The sequence below is a fragment of the Microtus ochrogaster genome, chromosome 19 (genome assembly GCF_000317375.1).
Source record: "Microtus ochrogaster isolate Prairie Vole_2 chromosome 19, MicOch1.0, whole genome shotgun sequence".
NCBI lineage: Eukaryota > Metazoa > Chordata > Mammalia > Rodentia > Cricetidae > Microtus > Microtus ochrogaster.
The window spans coordinates 16,854,886-16,876,352 of NC_022021.1; positions in this window are offsets into that span (position 1 = coordinate 16,854,886).

The window sequence follows — 21,467 nt, forward strand, 5'->3', positions numbered from 1 at the left end:
GTTGTCTAAGTTCTCTGGAATTGTGATTTCTGGGCTGGTTTTCTTTGCTTTATGTTTAAAAACAACTTATGAGTGACTATATGTGATACTTGTTTTTCTGTATCTGGGTTACCTCACTCAAAATGATGTTTTCTAGCTACATCCATTTTCCTGCAAATTCAAAATGTTATTTTTTTCTGAAGTGAAAATGTACCACATTTTCCTTATCCATTCTTTGGTCGAGAGGCATTTAGGTTGTTCCCAGGTTCTGGCTATGACAAACAATGCTGCTATGAACATAGTTGAGCACATGTTCTTGTGGCACGATTGAGCATCCTTTGGATATATACCCAAAAGTGGTATTACTGGGTCCTGAGCAAGGTTGTTTCCTAATTTTCTGAGAAATCGCCACACTTACATCCAAAGGGGCTGTATCAGCCTGGATTCCCACCACCAATACAGAAGTGTTCCCTTTACCCCAAAACCTCTCCAGCATAAGTTGTCATCAGTGTTTTTGATCTTGGCCATTCTTATAGGTGTAATATGGAATCTCAGAGTTGTTTTGATTTGCATTCCTCTGATGACTAATGATGTTGAACATTTCTTTATGTGTCTTTCAGCCATTTTACATTCCTCAGTTGAAAGTTTTTCTGTTTAAGTCTGTACTCCATTTTCTATTGGATTATTTGTTCTTTTGATGACCAATTTCTTGAGTTCTTTATATATTTTGGAGACCAGACCTCTGTTTGATGTGGGGTTAGTGAAAATCTTTTATCATTCTGTAGGCTGTTGTTTTGTCTTGTTGACCGTGTCCTTTGCTTTACAGAGGCTTTTCATTTTCAGGTCCCATTTATTAATTGTTTCTTTCATTGTCTTGCTGCTGGGGTTCTATTTAGGAAGTGGTCTCCTGTGCCAATGCATTCAAGTGTACTTACCAATTTTTCTTCTATAAGGTTCAATGTGGCTGGTTTTATGTTGAGGTCTTTGAACCATTTGGACTTTAGTTTTGTGCGTGGTGATAGATATGGGTCTATTTTCATTCTTCTACATGTTGATATCCAGTTATGCCAGCACCATTTGTTAAATATGCTTTCTTTTTTCCATTTGATATTTTTTGCTTCTTTGTCAAAAATCAGGTGTTCGAAGGTTGGTTATTAATATCCAGGTCTTTGATTTGATTCCATTGGTCCTCCTGTCTGTTCTTATGCCAATACCAGGCTGTTTTCAGTACTGTAGCTCTGTAGTAAATTTTGAAGTCAGGGATTATGATGCCTCCAGAAGTTCTGTTATTGTACAGGATTGTTTTGGCTATCCTGGGCTTTTTGCTTTTCCATATGAAGTTGAGTACCATTCTTTTGATGTCTGTGACGAATTATGCTGGGATTTTGATTGGCATTGCATTGACTCTGTAGATTGTATTTGGTAAGATTACTATTTTTGCTATCAAGAATTAAGAGGAACAACCCTTAGGAGTATGCACATAATTCAGAGGAAAGAACGCTAAGAGTAGAACCAAATCACATACTTTGTAGCTGGATATGTCACCTTCTTAGGCAAGTTATTCAGTCTGTTAAAGACCCAGTTTCTTGATTACAACATACAGTTATGAGCAGCAATTTTTCCAGTGCAGTTGTAAAGAATACACCCTGACGTAATAACGGTAAGTACAAGTTCCAAGACATTTGTAGTTTTGGTGGGAATGTTCAAAAGAGACTATCTTTGCAGCATTGTCTACAATAGCATTATTGGGCCAGAGAATGGTTAGGGCTCCCAACAGATCCAAAGTAAATTCCAAAAGCTATAAAACCAAAAGAATAGAAACCACATGCAACTTAATAGAGTCTCAACTCACTGAACACCTCCTGGCCAGCACGGGAAGCTCAGAGAAGCATGTGGGTTATATTCAGCTGGATGCATCTTGAATGGTTTTTAAATACTCTTTAATTTGCTGCTGTTGTTAATGACTTGACTGAGAATTTGTAGGGTCTCCTAAAGAACCATTGGATTTGTTACTTAGCACTATATATTTTCTTACAATTTTCTTCTCTCTCTGTATTCTGCTTCTTATTCCATTACATAAATAGAGAGCCTTGCGATATGTGTAATTTGCTTCAATTTCTCTCTTTATCCCCTTATAGAAAGTTGTTTTAAGTGGACTATACCAACAGAATTAGAGGTGCTAACTAGATCAAACAGTTAATTTTTTAAAACCTGAAGCCATGACACTTGTTTACGGTTGGCTTTTAAAATCTAGTTTCTAGGAACACTGTATCACTGTGACAGTTAATTCAAACATTAGCAAGATGTGGTAAGCAAATAACTTTCCAAGTTTTACCTAGTACTACTCCTTAGTCTTTACCCCAAGAATGACCAGTCTGAGGTGTATTTCTATAATGGATGAGCCTTCTGTCTGAGTATTCCATTACCTCATTTATTTTAAAGTCAATTTAGAACTTGTGGACAGTGCCAAATTTACAGCCCTGAGTCCAGACTTCTTTTTTAGTCTAGAGAAGAGTCATTGCGTAAGTTGTCATGTTGCAAGCCTTCTGAGCCAACTCCACTCCATCACACTCTTTTCTCCTGATGGGCATAAAGGTTTCAGACATGTAGGCTAGTCAATAATGTTGCTGCCATTAAAAACCAGCAAATGGATCTGAAACCTTGACTTTCCATCACATTGCTTATATCACTGACAGAATCATATAATTTGGTAAAGGACATCAAGTTCTATGGTTACCAAGATTTAAGTCACTTAAATTTCTGTTCACTCCATGATAAAAAAATAGTAATCAGGAGATTTAGGGAACATGTTTTTAAGGGCAATCCCATGAAGTGTGGATAATAAAGGTCCAGGGAATAACATATTAGATCATCTTCTATAAGAAGGAAGGATTTCATTGTTGTTTGGGGTTTCAGCCTATTTGTGTGCCTATTCTGTCTATAAATAGTGTTCTCTGAGAAGTTGGCTAAAGTCTGACATGGCCAAATTAGGGTTGCTGTTTCATAGTATCGCTGCTATATGAGGCTGGTTACACCATTCTGGAAAATGCCCAGTGCATGAGGAAGCTGAGAGTTTAGACTCAATTTGAGAGATTAGTCATTCCTACCTGACAGCCAGTGTTCTTTTTCCCTTTGGCTTTCTCAGCTTGAAATATACAAGAAGAATCCTCTGTGTGGCCAATGTAGGCTTTTCAGAGACATCAGATGGAGTATTGTTGGACCTGGAGCCATGATAAATGGGATAAAAGCGAATTTATAATCCAAAGAAGCTTCTTGGTAAGAAAGGTATATACCCTGTACAGAAACAAGGTCAAGGTTTCCCTAGATTTGAGAGAGGGGTGAAATAAACATGTTTAAGAAGTCTCTTTTTTAAGTATGAGGGCTTTCTAGGCTTATTATTTGTATTTGAGGACAAATATCTCAAGTAAGTGTCTATGTGCTTCAAAGGGTAGGGTCAGGATAACAGAATAATGCCGCTATCCTGTTCTCTTATAAAACTGCTTTAACTTTCTCAGACTGACTTGAACATCATCATTCTCTTAGACACTTCTTCCTACTTCTCCTCTAAGCTCTCAAGACTTGTTCAAATTGCCTAATAAGGAACTTATCACTTTAATATATTTAGGTATAGATTTATCTTCTTGAGATGAAGTCAGGTGTGATATTTGATTTATCCTTATAACCCTAAAACCTAGGCAATTCATAAGGAGGATACATAATTTAGATGAGATGAATTGAGTTCAAATACGACTTGCATCTTCTGTGAGATGAAATTCTGCATGTAAGACATCCCAGAGATTAAATAAATCACTTCATTAACTCCATAGCCACCATAAAGACATTGTAGTGTACTTTTTTAAGATAGGAAATTTATGTACAAATTAAATAAAAGAAAAGCAAAAAATACTGTAATTCGCAGGGACATATGAAAGGAATGAGATAAGCTTCAGATATAAGGCAGGTTTTCCCTTTTTACTGACTCAAGGACAATATAGAAATATGTAGGAGGAAAATATATAATTCTGCTGATCTGCCTAGTGTGGAATCATATTAAATATCTGTTAGCATTGTGGTACCAGTACTATTTAAACAGCAATGAATGGTTATTTATTTAACAATAGTGATGTCTTTGGGACAGTTGAATAATTTTAGTTAAAGGTTTAAGTCCTTCCAATTTTCAGGGCTTTCATGGGAGTAATGGCCTATTATGTTAAGAAATACATGCTTATTCATAAGCTGTATCTCCATGCCTTAGCTATTAGGGAAAATGGGTCATAGATCATCTCATGTTGTCTGTAACCTAGTTATAACCCTGGCACAATGGTAGTTTCAAATCAAGAATTCTTAGAGAAACCTTTAAAATCTCATTTGCTCTGATAGATAATTGTACTAATATCTAAAGCTTTAAAATACAGAGCTAATTTCAGGAGAAGATCAGTTGTGAAAGTGTTCTGGGAAGGTTTTATCTCTCAACTTCCTGGAAACAAACGAGAAGGCAGCGTAGGGCTCTACTGTGATACCTGATTTCAGAGGCAGACGTTCAGGGAAGCATCATCATGAGTGAGCGGATTCAAACATGGAAAACAGGGATATTAGAACCACATCTCTAAATGTAACTCAGACTGGAGAAGCCTTTCCACTTGTGATCGATTTGCATCTCTGCCTGTGTCTGAATTCATATTCCACAAGCACAGATGGAGGTGTGATAGATTTTTTTTTGAGCACATCTATTTATTCAGATACCGGATTCAGTCTCTGAGTAGGGAGATGGTAAAGACTGCTGTGAGCAGATGGCACATAGGCACTATGACTTTAGAAACAACATTCTTTAAAGATAAGTGGCACAGTAATAATAATAATACTTAGCACATATATTGCACCTTTGGTCTGCCAACATTAACTAATTAATCTTCAGTAGACCCCTGTAAGATAAGTAAGTGCTTATAATTATCTCTATTATGCAGTCAAGTCAACTAAGAATGTGTCGGCACATACTGTAGAAGAATTGGCCCAAGTTAAAGACCGGGTGGATCCAATTTACATGGCTCTTTAAGATTTCTGCTCTAGTAGCAGAGACTAGTATTTCTAGACACCCTGCTGTTTGAAGCACCAAGTAGATTGGAAGCAAGATATCATCCACCAGACATACTTCATTCAGAAGGTTTCTGCTACAAAATTCTAAATTAGGCAATAGGACAGTTGAGTCATTTTTTCTAGAGCCCAGGAGGCCATTGTTGGCCAGAGGCAGGGCTGGAATTTTAAAGCCTTGTCTGCACTTTTGTTTGAAGAAAACAATCTGACTGTCGTCCATATCTTTTTTTTTTTGTCGTTCTTTTATTAAATTTATTTATTTATTAAAGATTTCTGTCTCTTCCCCGCCACCGCCTCCCATTTCCCTTCCCCTCCCCCAATTAGACCCCCCCCTCAGCCCGAAGAGCAATCGGGGTTCCCTGCCCTGTGGGAAGTCCAAGGAACCCCCACCTCCATCCATTTCTAGTAAGGTGAGCATCCAAGCTGCCTAGGCTCCCACAAAGCCAGTACATGCAGTAGGATCAAAAACCTATTGCCATTGTTCTTGAGTTCTCAGTAGTCCTCATTGTCCGCTATGTTCAGCAAGTCCGGTTTTATCCCAGGCTTTTTCAGACCCAGGCCAGCTGGCCTTGGTGAGTTCCCGATAGAACATCCCCATTGTCTCAGTGTGTGGGTGCACCCCTCGCGGTCCTGAGTTCCTTGCTTGTGCTCCCTCTCCTTCTGCTCCTGATTTGGACCTTGAGATTTCTGTCCGGTGCTCCAATGTGGGTCTCTGTTTCTGTCTCCTTTCATCGCCTGATGAAGGTTAATATTCAGGAGGATGTCTATATGTTTGTCTTTGGATTCACCTTCTTATTTAGCTTCTCTAGAATTATAAGCTCAATGTCCTTTATTTATGGCTAGAAACCAAATATGAGTGAGTACATCCCATGTTCCTCTTTTTGGGTCTGGCTTACCTCACTCAGGATAGTGTTTTCTATTTCCATCCATTTGTCCATATCTTCTTAAGGATATTTTTTAAATTGGTGTACAAAATACGGAACTGATCCTGATGTTTAAAGATTCTGCTATCATTTGGCATGCAGGAGATCTTTTCTTTGTAGGTTATTTGAGTCCGAACAATGCCCTTGGCCAGAGAGATTAGTATCCCCCTGGAACAACAAAAGGCTGCCAGTTTAATTAAATATGACAAAGAATTGCTTAGATTCTAAGTTTTTTGTGTTGACATGCAAAGGTGTCCACGTTATACTTCTGAAGCTTGGTATTCTTGAACTGTGTCATGATATCAAGAGACTTTAACCTGAACTTGAAAAGACATAACAAAAATAAAACCCAAGAATAAAATACAGTGAAATGTCTCTTGATATTTGATATGTGATAAGCAAGCAATACTTTAACATTTGTCCTATCTCTTAGCAGTGTGATCTGGGGACAAGACACGAATTTTCAGGCTGAGTTTGCTCAGCTATAGGATGAATTTAATTTCATGAACCATATAGAACTCAAAAGACCCAAGACTACCCATTTCATATCAATAGTGTAAATTGGTTTAAAATAAAATATTTTAAATATTTTAATTTTTAATTACCATATACTTTACTTTTAATTCTTGGGATATAATCATCATTTGCCTCTGACTTTTTTCTTTTCCTCATTAAACTGCATTTTTATACAAAGGATCTCAAAGTTAAATCTCTCTGAGAATAAGGGGATTAATGTAGGTGATTTGAAATTACATAACCCAAACTATAGACTGCATGAAATGGCTATGAGTACATGCATTCAAAGTCTTCTGAACATAAGTCACATCTCAAACAGTGTTCTTTTTCGAAGACGTTTGCATTCCCTAGGAAATGCTTTGCATTTCAATGCATCCTCTACCTTCTTCTTAACTAACTTTTATATTAAGGTTTAGATTATATCTAAACACTACCATGAATTTACTTTTTATTTTCAGAGTTCATAGTACTCTTGTGTTTAGAATTTAGAAGCTTCATCTCTGTCCATCTCATTTAGGTCAATGAATGAACAACTTGTGGAATCTAATCTCTCTCTCTCTTTTTTTTTTTTTTTTTGGTTTTTCGAAACAGGGTTTCTCTGTGGTTTTGGAGCCTGTCCTGGAACTAGCTCTTCTAGACCAGGCTGGTCTCGAACTCACAGAGATCTGCCTGCCTCTGCCTCCCAAGTGCTGGGATTAAAGGCGTGTGCCACCACCGCCCGGCAAGGAATCTAATTTCTTAAACTACTGTAAGGATTTGCATTGTTATCTTTTATAGGCCACATACACAGCTCAAAGATACCATGATAATTCAATTCACAAACATACACTATAATGACAACTGTATCTGGAATATAAAAACATCCAAATAAATATGATATGTGTGATTATCATATTAATCATAAAGATTTTTTACCATGCCTACAACAAAGAAATACTCATAAAGATGTCTTGTATGTTTATAAAGTTTACTAAGCAATGAGTTAACTATCAAATCTTTATAAACTATTTTTAGGTAGGTAATATATACATTGTCTGATACAGGAAGAAATTAAGGTTGAATTACATCAGAAAATTATATGTGTTTAAATCATTAGATAATCGAGGGGTCCTAGTTCTAAGTTTATCCATGGGAAAGATTCATCAGCAACACACAGCTGCCTAGACAGAAGGACTTCATGCTCATGATCCAAAAGGCCTCTTTCCTTAACCAAAACATATGAAGAACCCTCTATCTGAATTGATCTGTAAACTATTTGCAGGTCATATGCAATTGATTGAGGGAGAATCTTACACCTGTTTTTTTTTTGGTTATTTATTTATTTATTTATTTATCTATCTATCTATCTATCTATTTATTTATTTATTTAAGATTTCTGTCTCCTCCCCACCACCGCCTTCCATTTCCCTCCCCCTCCCCCAGTCAACTCCCCCTCCCTCATCAGCCCAAAGAGCAGTCAGCGTTCCCTGCCCTGTGGAAAGTCCAGGTCTAGTAAGGTGAGCATCCAGACAGCCTAGGCTCCCACAAAGCCCGTGTGTGCAGTAGGATCAAAACCCAGTGCCATTGTTCTTGACTTCTCAGCAGTCCTCATTGTCCGCTACGTTCAGCAAGTCCGGTTTTTAGTGCAACATTTGAACTCTTTCAATATTTCCTGTGTACTTAATAATACATATTATAATAGATGGCTAAAGGAAGGAAATAGCATTGGCCAATAAGCAAAACTGATGATCCTAGGGCTTTTCCTAAACTTTTTACATTTCATTATTCTCCATAGGTTGAAAATTCTTAAAATTCAAAGTACTTTGAATGACTGGCATCAGTCTTCCTCTCACAGAATGACTCTCAAAAACCATGGCAGTCTTCAAGAAAGGCCAAAAGATCTTAATGGCTTAATTTCATCCACAATAATCCATCATTCATCACTGTTTGTGTTTAATGTTTGAAATTTTGCTTTCATTATTATTGTCACTTTTTTATATATTTTTTATTGAAAAAATTTCGGCCTCCCATTTCCCTCCCCTCACTTCTTTCCCCCTCCCCCCACTCCTCTCCTCCTCCCCCCTCTCTTCTCCCCCTCCCTCTCCAGTCTGAAGAGCAATCACGGTTCCTTGCCCTGTGGGCAGTCCAAGGTCCTCCCCCCTCCATCCAGGTCTAGGAAGGTGAGCATCCAAACACACTAGGATCCAACAAAGCCAGTACATGAAATAGGATCAAAACCCAGTGCCGTTGTCCTTGGCTTCTCAATTTTAGAGTAAATTAACCATAATATAAAGTAATAACCAGAAGTAGTGTTGTCAAGAACTAGTATTGATGGCAGACACTGATGTGTTTTTACTGTAATATTCTGATTCATTTAATACTAGGTATCATCTCTTAAAAAATAATGAGAGTATTAAAAATGAGAAAAACATACACATCAGTTTACATCAGATGGTTTCCTGAAACCATCATAATATAGTGACTATTGACATTGATAATGATCCAAGTGAATATCAGTCTCAGCGTCCAACACTGGAAACACTACAGTAATGAAAGCAGATCTCAAATGTTCTTTAGATTGTTCTGGTTCAAAAACAATCAACAAATCACCTTACCTACTTTTATTTTCCCATATTATTTTTTCTAAAATTTGAAATCACACACACACACACACACACACACACAGACACACACACACACAAGGAGTAATTCTTTGAGATACTTTTTTTCCTACTTAAAAGGCCTGCCATAGAGTCTTTAATGACATTGGAAACCATGTCAGCTGTATGACAGCCAGAGTTCAAGTTTGCTGTTGAAGTTGCTATGGTTGAATATAAAGCTACCTTGTTTGCTGGGTATTGAAAATAGATATTAGTAAAAGACAAATAATAAAAAGATAGCATTATACAATATGAGCATACATTTTCACTCCAATTTCTACTTCAGAGAGGAAGCCTGGGAAAGATTATAGTTGTGAAGCAAAAGGGAAGGGAGAGGGGTCAAAAGAACATTTTTCTTGTCAGCATTAGTGAAATTGTGAACACATCATCTCTATTCTGATGGTGATGGAAAGAGGACTGGAGAATGTGCAATCATGATACAAGTAGAGAAGAAAATTCAATTTTTCCCTTGTGTTTTTCCCCATCCATTGTCTCCATTAGTTCTGGGAGATCTCTTTTCGGAGTATTTGTTCTCAGATCCACAGAGGGGTACAGGTGGTGCTGCCTCAGCAGGAATCCATCTTCTTGCTGAGGGAGCGCCAATTATTTGTAGTGGAACTAAGAAAGAGGAATAAATATTACATGTTGATGGATGCTTGTCAGGAAAGAGACTAGGGTACTTTCAATGGGGCTTGTCAGACTCAAAACCCTTCAGCAAATCTGCATTTTCAATGGCAAAGTGGCTAGAGCTCTCCAGCTGCTTCGCTGGTGAACCTCAAGATTCATCTCATAAATTTAAATTATAGATGACATAGCACTGGGAGGGAAATAGATGACACCTTTAAAAATAAATCTAGTGCAACATTTGGGGAAAGGAATCACACATTTAAAAGGGAAAAAGAGAACGTTCCAATGTGCCAAAACAGGGCCTTTATTTGTTGTCCTATTTACTATTCTGTCTAAAATTAGCATCTCTCTTACTTTTTTCTCTTTAGTCTCCTGTATCAGACACACTGTGGAGGAGCTATGGAAGTTTTGTGAAACTCAAGGAGTAAGCTGGGTTGCAACTATAACAAAAAGCTTGCCAAGGTTGGGAGCCAAACTGGCGAGGTTTTCTGTTGTGTCAGCGTTTGAGTATTATCTCAGTGTTATCACATCACTGAAGAAAGAGCCTAGAAACAGCAGACAGAAACACGTTCAACGTTTGAAGGAAAGTGCACCTAGCTTCAGTAGAAATGTTGGCTATATTAGCCAAGGCTAATTTTAGTACTTTAAACTTTAATTCAATCATGTAATGTTTTTCTTTTTTAACTTACTCAGGGAGATCTTGATTCCAGCAATTTTCTTAATCCGATATTGGCCAAAAAGTAATAAGGAATTTAAGTTTCAAAAATTGATACTTGCTATAACAATTAGAGACTTACTCAAGTTATAAGGAAATTTCTAGTGGGCAGAGCATAGAGAAGTTTGGAGAAGAAATTGAAAGCAATGAATCTAAGATTATCTTGCAACTTTATATGTTTATTTAAAAGCCTATGAAAATTTGGAATATGTGTTTTTAGAAGCTATGGTAGAAGGCATCATTTGAGCAAATCACTGTACCTAAACCCTTTCTGTAAATTGAGAAAAGCAAGTAAATGAAAGCAACAGCCAGAAATAAAACACGTTTAAGCATCATGTCTTACCACTGACATAAAATTGGTAAAAAGAAGGAATACCAATATTTTGATCACTCTGTGTAAGGTTCTGGAGTGCTGTGCCACACTAGTTCAGAAGTAGCTAAAACCAAACAACAACAGTAAAGACTAAAAAGATACAGGCACAGAGACAAAACCAAGACCCTCCTGAAGAAACCTCCTCCCTACATGGTGGTCTTGATCTCTCCAGTTCATGCCAACAGAGGGCACAGTGACTCAAACGTCAATAGAATGACGTAGTGAGGGTTAGAGTTTTGTCAATTTCTTTGTTTGCTCTCCAATGTCCTGTGATTAGAAAGAAACAAATAGATCCTCACCAAAGCATGAGGTTTGCTTTCAAGTGACACTCCACACAACGATCTCAGAAAAGTCAAACACCTAAAGAATGTGTTGAAAAAGCTCAATATCAAGGCTTCCAAATGACTCACTCTGTGTCCACTCCTCTGGGTTTATAAACTTTGTTAATAGGGCATATGTGCTGAGAATTGTATAACATTAAACAGGAGGAATATTTCTCAGAAAATATTTTCCAATATTTCTCAAATTCAATACATAAATGCCTAGTGCCTTGATAAAACATTCCCTTCTATGTCTATGGTACATCTCTTTATAATATTACTGAGATGCTAACAAATGAGGTTTATCTGTGTCTTTCATAAGGCAGCAAATGTAAACTCCAAATAGAGAAATGATATACACAGTCACAATATCTGTCGATTTTTCACCCCAAATTGTACAGACTGTTGATTAGATGAAAGAATACACCACTGACTTGAAATACAACATAGTTCAATAATTTCACAATAATGGATTATCTAGTATAGGATAAATGCTCTTGAGTTATGCAACCAGAGTGTCAACAACATAAACTTAGCATACCCATAATTCTATGACAAAATGTAAAATATTAGTTCTTCGGAAACATAACATAAAGTACTGGACTCAGTGACATTCAACTAGCTAGCAAAGTACAAAAACAGTGTCAACAGAAGCATTGAATTCTTTCTAAAGAATCCTTGAAAACAGTCCTAAGAAAGTACGAACTCTCATAGCCTTCATTTCTTTTCTGCATAAGGAAAAAGCCTGTGTGCCTCAGGGTGGTGAGACCCCGTGCTTTGTCTGTGCAACCTGAGCTTGTATGATTCAAAGAGTTGTGTGAAGCACTGCTACATCATGATCTCTGACACGGACGTTGTTGGAAAGGGCTGTACACCCATTTTTACATTGCTCTTTCTTACCCAGAGTTCAGTGTTGGATGAAATGTGCAACCTCTTTCCATATATTTCAAATTTATAAATAAATCTTATTTTCCTTAGCCACGTCTGGCCTAAACTGCTACGTGTGGAAATTTGGAGCACCTTTGGAGAGTAAAAATTCTTCACACAGGACACAGAATTTGTCAGATTCATGCATCTTCCCAGATAATAGCCTCACAACAGCACATTGAGGTCCTTCCATTGTCTTCCCATGGAATCAAAGAATGCCTCAGAAATCATTGCATATCTGGGCAATCTTTCAGCTATGAGCAAGTTGTTTAGACTTTTGCTACAAACAAATATTTTTCTTATATTATCACAACTGTGATATAATTGACTTACCATTCTTTGGAAGCACTTGGAATTTATTCCATATGCATATAAACATTCTACCAAGTTTTTGTGTATATTGGATAAGTGGATCAGGTAAGAAATATTCCCTCCTGAGAATGAGAGAATTGACCACTCCCCCATTATGCTACCGACAGAAAGTGAGAGAGACAGTCCTGCACCTTGCCTGGGCAAAAACTAGAGCTGTCCTGGTGATAGAAGTGAGGGGGGCCAGAATCTGAGGGCTGGAGAGCAGCAGAACTGACCCAGCTCCTTGCTATTGGCTGTACTGAGTAAGCTAACTAGACCAGGCAGTGCTGGAGAGCTCACCCAGGTAGTAGACAATGAGGGAAAGCTAGCAAGCTGACTAACCCAGCTACCACCCAGGATCAGAACAAGGGCAATGAGTTGGTCCACCACAACATCCACAAAATAAAACTTAAAAAATACATCAGAAACCAACTCCACTTTATACTGCTAAATAGACTGTTGCAAAGAAAATTACTTGTAAACACCATATCAAACAATGGATGGCCTTTGGTCACATCTACTTAATTCTCTTCATCATCCATAGGAAGAACATCTGACCAGCACTCTAGTTTATGTTGTGGAAGACAGTGTACTTGCACCATCACATCAATAAGCTAAAACTAGCTATCAAGAATGGAAGATGTAGGGGCAATAGCACCATCCAAGTAAATATGGCTAAAGAATATTATAAATGTATAAACATACCATAAATAAGCCTGTTATTCAGAACAATTAATATGTTACTAAAACTAGAAAAGAATAGGTGATATGTAATAAGTCTAGTAGGAGAACACGGCTACACTATGAAGTCATCCTCCTTCCACGTATTTCCAACAACACATCGCTTAGAAAGCACATGCACAATCCAATAATTGTCCACCACCACATATACACAGTGAAAGGGGTAAGAAGGCACATTTGAACTGCAGTGAACATAGCAATCTACGACAGGAAAACTGTATTATTTAGTTAATCCAACAATATGGTTTGACAGGTTCCTTAAAAATAAACAAACCGGCACATTCAGAAATTTATCAAGTGATTTTTTTTCAAATAAATATCCATGCTGTGTTTCAGTGTTCTGTTCGCCTTGACATTTATGCTGAATTCAAAGCTTGCTATGAAAATGGGAACTTGGATTTCTCCAAATGAAAGCCTTTTGGAGTTGATAAACAATTCTCGCTGTAGCTTAATAGATTCTCTCTAAATTTCAAGTCCAAATGTCATAGCTAGAGACTATGAAGACTGAAAAAGTAGACGCTTTGTTGATGTTTTCTCTCCTATTACTGTTTTATAAAGGTTTTTGTTCCAACTAAACACAACACATCATATGGTCTCTAGTTAGCACTGGCAGAAAAAAAAATTGAATTTGCAGAGTTCAAAGAGACTAAACAGATAGAGATAACAGGGCCTGAGGATATCGGCTTTTGTATATCTGTCTTATATTTAGTAGAGAACATTATATTAAAAGAGTGTAAATACTCCCTGAAACAGATTTCATATTTTGAGAACTCTGACAAAAACAAGGAACTGGGGCCAAACTGACATTTACTTAGCAATCAAGGAAAGTTGTCTGTGAACTCATCTCTAGTACAGGGCACACTCAGCACAATAGGTCGGGCTAACTTTGAGAAGGATCATGAACAAATAAAGACTCGTTCAAAGCAGTAGGATAATGAATAGCTGAACCGAGAAAATTGAACCACATATCTCCCTGTCCTAACGCCAGCAGTCACAATCAGGACTTTATTGTATAGGGCAATCTTGTTGATTAGAAACTGGATTAAGTTCATCATAACAATGAAAAAACTCACCCCTACTACTCCTACAGAAATAGCTTATGCATCTTTATAGACATTTTTATTTGAAGAACTATATTATGTCACAAAGTTGGCTCTGGAAATATACACAATATCAGTATCTTGTGGATTGCTTTTTGCATTTATTTCTTAAAGAAATCAGGAAAAATGGGAAAAGTAGTCTCATGTTTTGAGGCAATAAAAGCAATTTCATGTTGATTTTATTAAGAAGGCTCAAGATATTTGGCTTGAGGTGCACTTGCTTTGTCATATTATTTAGACTATGTTTATTTCAGGGGTAAGCCTTTTGCTAAATGCCCTTATATGTAATTGTTAATTTAATGATCTAAAAGAAACAACCCTAAAGTAACAGAATAAAATACTCAGAATTAGTAAGGGGGTCACTAAATGGGAAAAAAAAACATAAAACCACAAAGCTCAGTGTTACAGTGAACTACTGACTCTGTTCAATGACATGCAACATCAACTCGTTACCCCAATTCTGACCCAAAAGAGAAGAAACAGTTAGTTGCTAGGCAACTGCAGATAAAAGAGGTAAAATTTTGCTTTAATGTAAGTTTTTTTTTTTTTCAGATCATACAACCTCTAAAACAAGCAAGTTTTTATGAATTCTGCCTTGGGCTACAACAGCATTGGCTTTCAAATATTAAATAGAATGCCATTTAAGTAGCATGCTGTTTAACATTTATTAAAGTCTATCTTAGTTTATTTTTCCTTTTTTCTTCCTCCTCTTTTTTCTTCTTCTTTCTTCACCTTCTCTTGCTTCATTTGTGTGTGTATGTGATATGAGCTTGTATATTTCCATGAATGTAGTGCAGGTCCAAGACCATGTGTGTATTCACGATTGTGGAGACCTAAGATTGATGTCAGCATCTGCCTCCACCACTCTCCAAGATATATATTGAGGTAGAGTCTCTTTCTTCCTGACAGTTCTGGTTAGCCAGCTTCTCCTGATATTTTCTGTCTCTGCCCACCTGGAGCTGGGATTACAGACAGTCTGCTATGATCCTAAATTCTGGGGATTCCAACTCCAGTGTCCAGGCTTGCACAGCAGCTCTTCCCTTACAAAGCCTTCTCTCCAGTCCCGCTTTAGATAATTTTAGAAAATCTTATTCATGCCAACTTGTATAAAGCAAAGAAAATGTGAACATTACGTATTGTACATTTGTGGGCTATATATTCAAGAAAAATTATATCATACATATCTACAAAGATTGGTATATTTTTTAAAATCAAATATTTATCACTTTAAAATGATTCTGAGGTATATATGTGAAATTTCAGCATCATGTCTCAAATAATACACAAGAAAATACAACTTCCTAGGCAAGTTACACAGTAGGAAAACTGTTGACAGGTATACTTGCTAGTGAAGGCCTGCATATGCCATTAGTTTCTTAAACCTTGCAGGGAAGACACTAGTTAGTGTGTCTCAGAAGAAAAGGCCAAAGAATGGGGTTTCTCAAAGAAGCACAACTTAGGAACAGAGTACTGGAGAAATTCCAAGAAAAGTAACTGATTCCAGAGAAACAAAACTGTGACCTTTATGGTATTGATTTAATATAAGTGTACTTGTTTTGAAAGTGAAATTTACTTCAGGGTAGATAGAAAGGACATTGCCCCTAATTTATCATTTATAACTTGATTAAATCAACTTAAGCAATGTACTAAAGGAGGTGGCCTTTTCAATTTTGATTACACTGGAGAAAAAGAAAGAAGTTCACAGTAAGAACAATAGCTCCAGACACCACAGATGGGAATTGAAATGTGGTGTGATACTGCACCTCAGGAGCCAGCTAAGGTAACTGTGCCTCAATCTGTGAGCTACTCTTGTGAAAAGATCCCTTGGCATTTTCTTAACAAGAGCAGAGTGTGACTGCCAGTGTTTTGACTTGCTCCCGTCTTCCAGTGTGTGAGCTCCAACCACCAATTCAACATTCCACATCTTAAATGATTTTAGGTTAAGGAATTCATATTAATAATTTTTCACAATCATGCACATTAGTGAATACAACAGCAAACTCTAATGCTTTCCTTAAGATCCCCAAGAAAGATACAGAGTACTCCCGAGCCACAGGGGCAGCAATCTGGTCTGCTCTTACTTTGGAAAAAAAAAAAAAAACAGTTTTGACTGTATTTTCTCACATTATCCAGAGCTAAAACTAGCTAAGTGCTTTTATGAAGGTGAACCAACTTCAACGTATGAATATACATGAAATAGAGATTTAAACTTACAGTTACTACATAACCTATGTCCTCTGAGAGCACGTCAGAGATTTCTCTCATAAATACACTTATATTTGAGAAAATGAAATGCATTTATAAAGTGCAGATATATACTTTAAATTATAATTAATTTTGACATTTATCAACACTTGTAATGGTTTTAATCTAATGATAGCTAAGCAACTGATAATAATTTATTTAAGCAGTCATTGACTAATAATTAATATGTTCTAGCATTAAATGTTCCTAACATCATATTTTCAAATTTATTTGAATATTTATAATGAAATGTCAGAATCATTTATATAAATTTGGTTTCAAACTTGCTTTTCAACTTTAAATTTTTGTTCAATTACTCTCATGATTATATTGTTTAATCTCTTCAAACCATGTAAATCACTAAAATGTCTCTCCATTTTCTTGCTACAATTTCTTTACTGACTATTCTCTTGGTACTTACAGCATGTGATTTATCCAACATTCACATTCAGACTAAGAACTAAAAGTTACCACTGCTGTTTCAGTGAGTGAAACAATCTTAAGTTTAAAAATTTTAGTTAACTTGTAAAGTCACATACTTAAGGTATGACAAACTCAGGGCTGGAATTCAAAATTAAGAACTGTATTCAGAGTTGTTAGCATTGATGAACTATATTATAGCAAATGTTATTACTATTTTAACCCATTTAATATATTATTAATGTTTCTATTTTTTGAGAAAAATATAAAGTTAAGAGCACAGGAAGTGGGAACGATTATGGAGTAATTGAAGGGAAGTATGATCAAAATATAATATATGAAGAAAATTTTGAAATAAAATATACGAGAAATAAACTGTCTTCTCTAGAACTTCTCAATAAAATTTTAAATAAACTCTTAGACCTCAGTAGTGAAAAAGACAAGTAAAAAGTTGGGTACTAATTTAAAACAGCTCCTCTCTCTTTTTAGAAATGATTAATTTAATTAATGTGAACATGTTTTATCTGATGTCTATATGTACATGCACACGTATGTGCAGCACCCACAGAGGCAAGGAGAGGGTTTTGATGCCCATGGAACTGAAGCTACTTACTGATGGTGTGAGCCAACATGTGGGTATTAGGAACCTAGCCTGGCTCCTCTATGGGAGCACCAACTGCTTAGAAATGCTGCGCCATGTTTTCAAAAGGCTTCCATATTTTATTTACCTTGCCATCACTTAATACTTTGCCAAGGTTTTGGAATAAATAAGAGATACTCTTTAGTATTAAAGATAGGCAAACAGCTGGTAACAGGAAGTAAATGTTTCTGAACAAAATAATTGGTTTTAAATTATAGTAAGGGACAGTGGATTTACCAAATTGGTACAATATCACATTCAGTAGACGGAGTAAAGTTAGAGAAAGTAAATTAAACCAGCCATTCAGATCGCTCAGCGCGTAAGGGCACTTGCTATCAAGCTTGGCAAGCTAAGCTCAATACCCAGGACCTGCACGATAAGAGGAGAACTAACTCCTGCAAGTTTTTCTCTGACCTTCATACACATACCGGGAAGTGTGCTCTTCCTCTTGTGAATGGACACATATACATATTTGTACATATATGCATGCCTGAATGTGCATAAATAAAAACATACAAAAGTATATGGTAATAAAGAAAATAATAGATAACTATGGGGGACTTCAAACAAACATACAAAAACACACAATTTTATCCATAAAATGGTACATTTGTTAAATGTATTGTAATTTTTGAAAAGCATTTCAACATTAAAAAACTGAAGTTTCCGAGTCCAAACAAGCTAAACACACAGACCAAGACCCTTAACTCTGACAAGTATATTCTACATAAGAAAACAGATGTAGAGCAGAAAAGAAAGAAACATGTTTTATAAAGGAGAGAAGAGGGAACACGATGCAAATTTGGGTCTATAACACGCCCAGATACAGACTGGCCTCAACTTCTGGAGTGTTTTCAATTTTCCAGACACAGCCAAGTGTGCTGAAAACTGAAAGGGTTGCAGAAGCATGCTTGACACCAGCACACACAGCACAGAAGTGGGGGTACATTCAAGAAGAGGCAAAAGAGACTCATTTAAAGTCACATGCACCTTGAGCTTAGCCTTATTAACGGGCTCAAACTTCCTCTGGGGAATAGAAAAGGGTTGGGTAAGAGTCAAGAAATCCAAAATAGACATTTTCAGAATATTGCTATGAAGAGAGAGGTTGCTGCAATTCAACCCCTGAGCTGAAATCTGAAATCTTTAAAGTATGTTTTTAGACTGCTGAATCTGACCTCCTACAAACCAATTAGAGCTAAATAATTGTTGTTGGTATGACAACCTCAGGGAGAAACAAAAGACTTCACTTTCTTTAAGTGAAGCCACAGAATATTCTAGAGAACAGAAAATAAGGAGTGGCAGCAATAAAGCATGGCAGTTCATGATATCGCTATAAATAATGACATTTCGCTTCAGACGTTGTTAAGATCACAATAGGTCATGGAGGGATGGCACAGGGACATCACTGATTTGTTCATTTCCATTGTCTTAAATCAAAGCAAGATTGATCACTGAGTTCATGTGAACAGTAAGGGACCCTATTGCCATTTCCAAGTCGTGAGTCTTTGCTCCAAATTAGTGTCACATTTCAATCGCAGATTTATGACTGGCTCTTATGGTAAAAGACTTTGAGGATATGTTTAAGGATATAAATGATTGTTTTCCAAATATGTAAAAGCATACTTAAACAAAATCATTAGTCTTTGTTGCTTAGTATTAATATGCTCTTCTGAATTTTTAGTATTATTGAGGTATATTGGTGTATGTGAAGCTACCCCCACTGGGATAAAATTTGATGTTCTTTTATCTTAGTATCGTCTGATTTTTCATTCTCTTCCACCTGACAGTCCTGGATATCACTTTGTTTTCTACCACTATAGATTAGTTTGCATGTTCTAAAAGTTTTTGTAAATAAAATTATGAAACATTTTTATTTAATTTTTTCCAATTAATTTATCCTTTTTATATGCCCATTTAATCATGTTTCTTTTATTATTTAATATGAATATAATTCTACTACATAGTTTTGAGTTACTTGTTAATTAGTGATTATAGAAATCATTTTATTTTCCACTATTCTACATATATTTTGTACCAAGTTTTGTACAAATATATGGACTATGAGAACATGTCATTGAATAAATTTAAGTGGAATGACTACATTTTATGGTTACTCCATATTCTAATTTTCAGTAGCCAAGATGTTTTCCAAAGTACTTATAAATTCTCATTCCCATTACCAGTACATAAATCTAACATTATATGCTTTCATTATTAATAAGTTTACAAAGGTACCTTAATTTTTACCATCTTAGTCTTCTGGAATTGAAGAAAACCATCCTGAGTGAGGTAACCCAGACCTAAAAAGACAATTATGATATGTATTCTCTAATATGTACATGTTAGCTTTAAAGTCTTCATAGGTGTTCCACAATACATATAACTAGAGAGGTTAAGTAGCAAGTATGTGACTAGGGGGAAAGGGAAGATCACCCATGTGAGCAGAAATATGGAGTTATGGTGGAACAGGAGTCAGAACAGACTGGGACAGAGATTAAGGTAGGAACAGGCAAGAGGGATAAAGAAGAGGACAATGGGAGGGACACATAACACTAAGGGACATTCGAGCTGTCTTATGGAAAACAATTCCTGTAGACTATTCTTAAATTATACACACAAATGAAATAAATCTAAATAGAGTCACCAAACAATATGGCATATTATGTCCCAATTAGACATTTATCTCTACCAAGTGAAAGGTACAGTGCCAGTATAGTTTAGATCTAATTTATTTGTTGGCTAAAGCCCCCCCCCCCGACAACCATCCAAAGAACACAGACTATTGCCAATGCTATCTTGTTCTCTCCATAAATGAACAACAGTACGACCCTACTTCCCAATACAATAGCTAAATAACTCATAGAACACAAAGAACTTGTGCTAACCTGGCGTCTTCACCTTTACTGATTAGTGTTCCTGGGACTTAAAGGTATGCTGCATGCTACCAGCAGAGAAAGGCCACAAATCCTGCGATCTACAGAGGTGACCTGCCTGCGTAATACACTGGTGCAACAGTAGCACAATTGTTTTTGAGAGTAACTAAGCACTATCTGAGTGGATTAAAGGCTGACTTCATGAGATGCACCCTATATCTAATACTCTTTTGGTGACCAAGAATCTGAGAATAGATTAACATTGGCTGTCAGAAAACCCAGATACTATTGTTCTACCAAGGGGAAAGAGTAATAAAACGATTTCTAATGACATTTTTCTATAGCCATAGATCAATATTCTGCTCAGCAATCATCTGATAACCTGTTCTTGCAGTAGAAGAGAACTAATATAAAGATCCATAGCTGGATAATGTTCAGAGAGTGAAAGATTTTGGAATGTGGTCCTAATTGAGAGGTCTCCATTAAAGCCCACCCTCAAGGCTCAGAGAGCTATGCAGACAAGGAGGTAGAAAAATTGTAAGAGCCAGAGGAATGGACGGCACCAAGGAAACATGTCTTCCAGACACAAAGGTACTGACACACATGTGAACTCACAGAAACTGCGGCAGCATATATAGGGCTTGCACAGGTTCAAGCTGGATGAGGCCCCAGCACTGAGGGGAGGAAAGTGAACATGAGCTCCCATCCTTAACAAAGAAACTATCTGCAATTGACATCTTCTTCCAATGGCTTCACAGTGGAAACATAAACCACACTTAATGCCCAGCAGTAAATGACCATTGCAAAACAAACTCATTGGTGTTTGTTTGTTTCTTAGGGTGGTGGGTGTTTGTTTTGTTTTGTTTTTTTCCCCTATATTGCTTTGTTTGGGAATTTTTAATGCCAAATAATAATAATTTTAATGAGTTGGTGGTCTTTTGCTTGTTTCTTATATGGTTTCTGACTTTGTGTTGAAATGTCTGTGTGT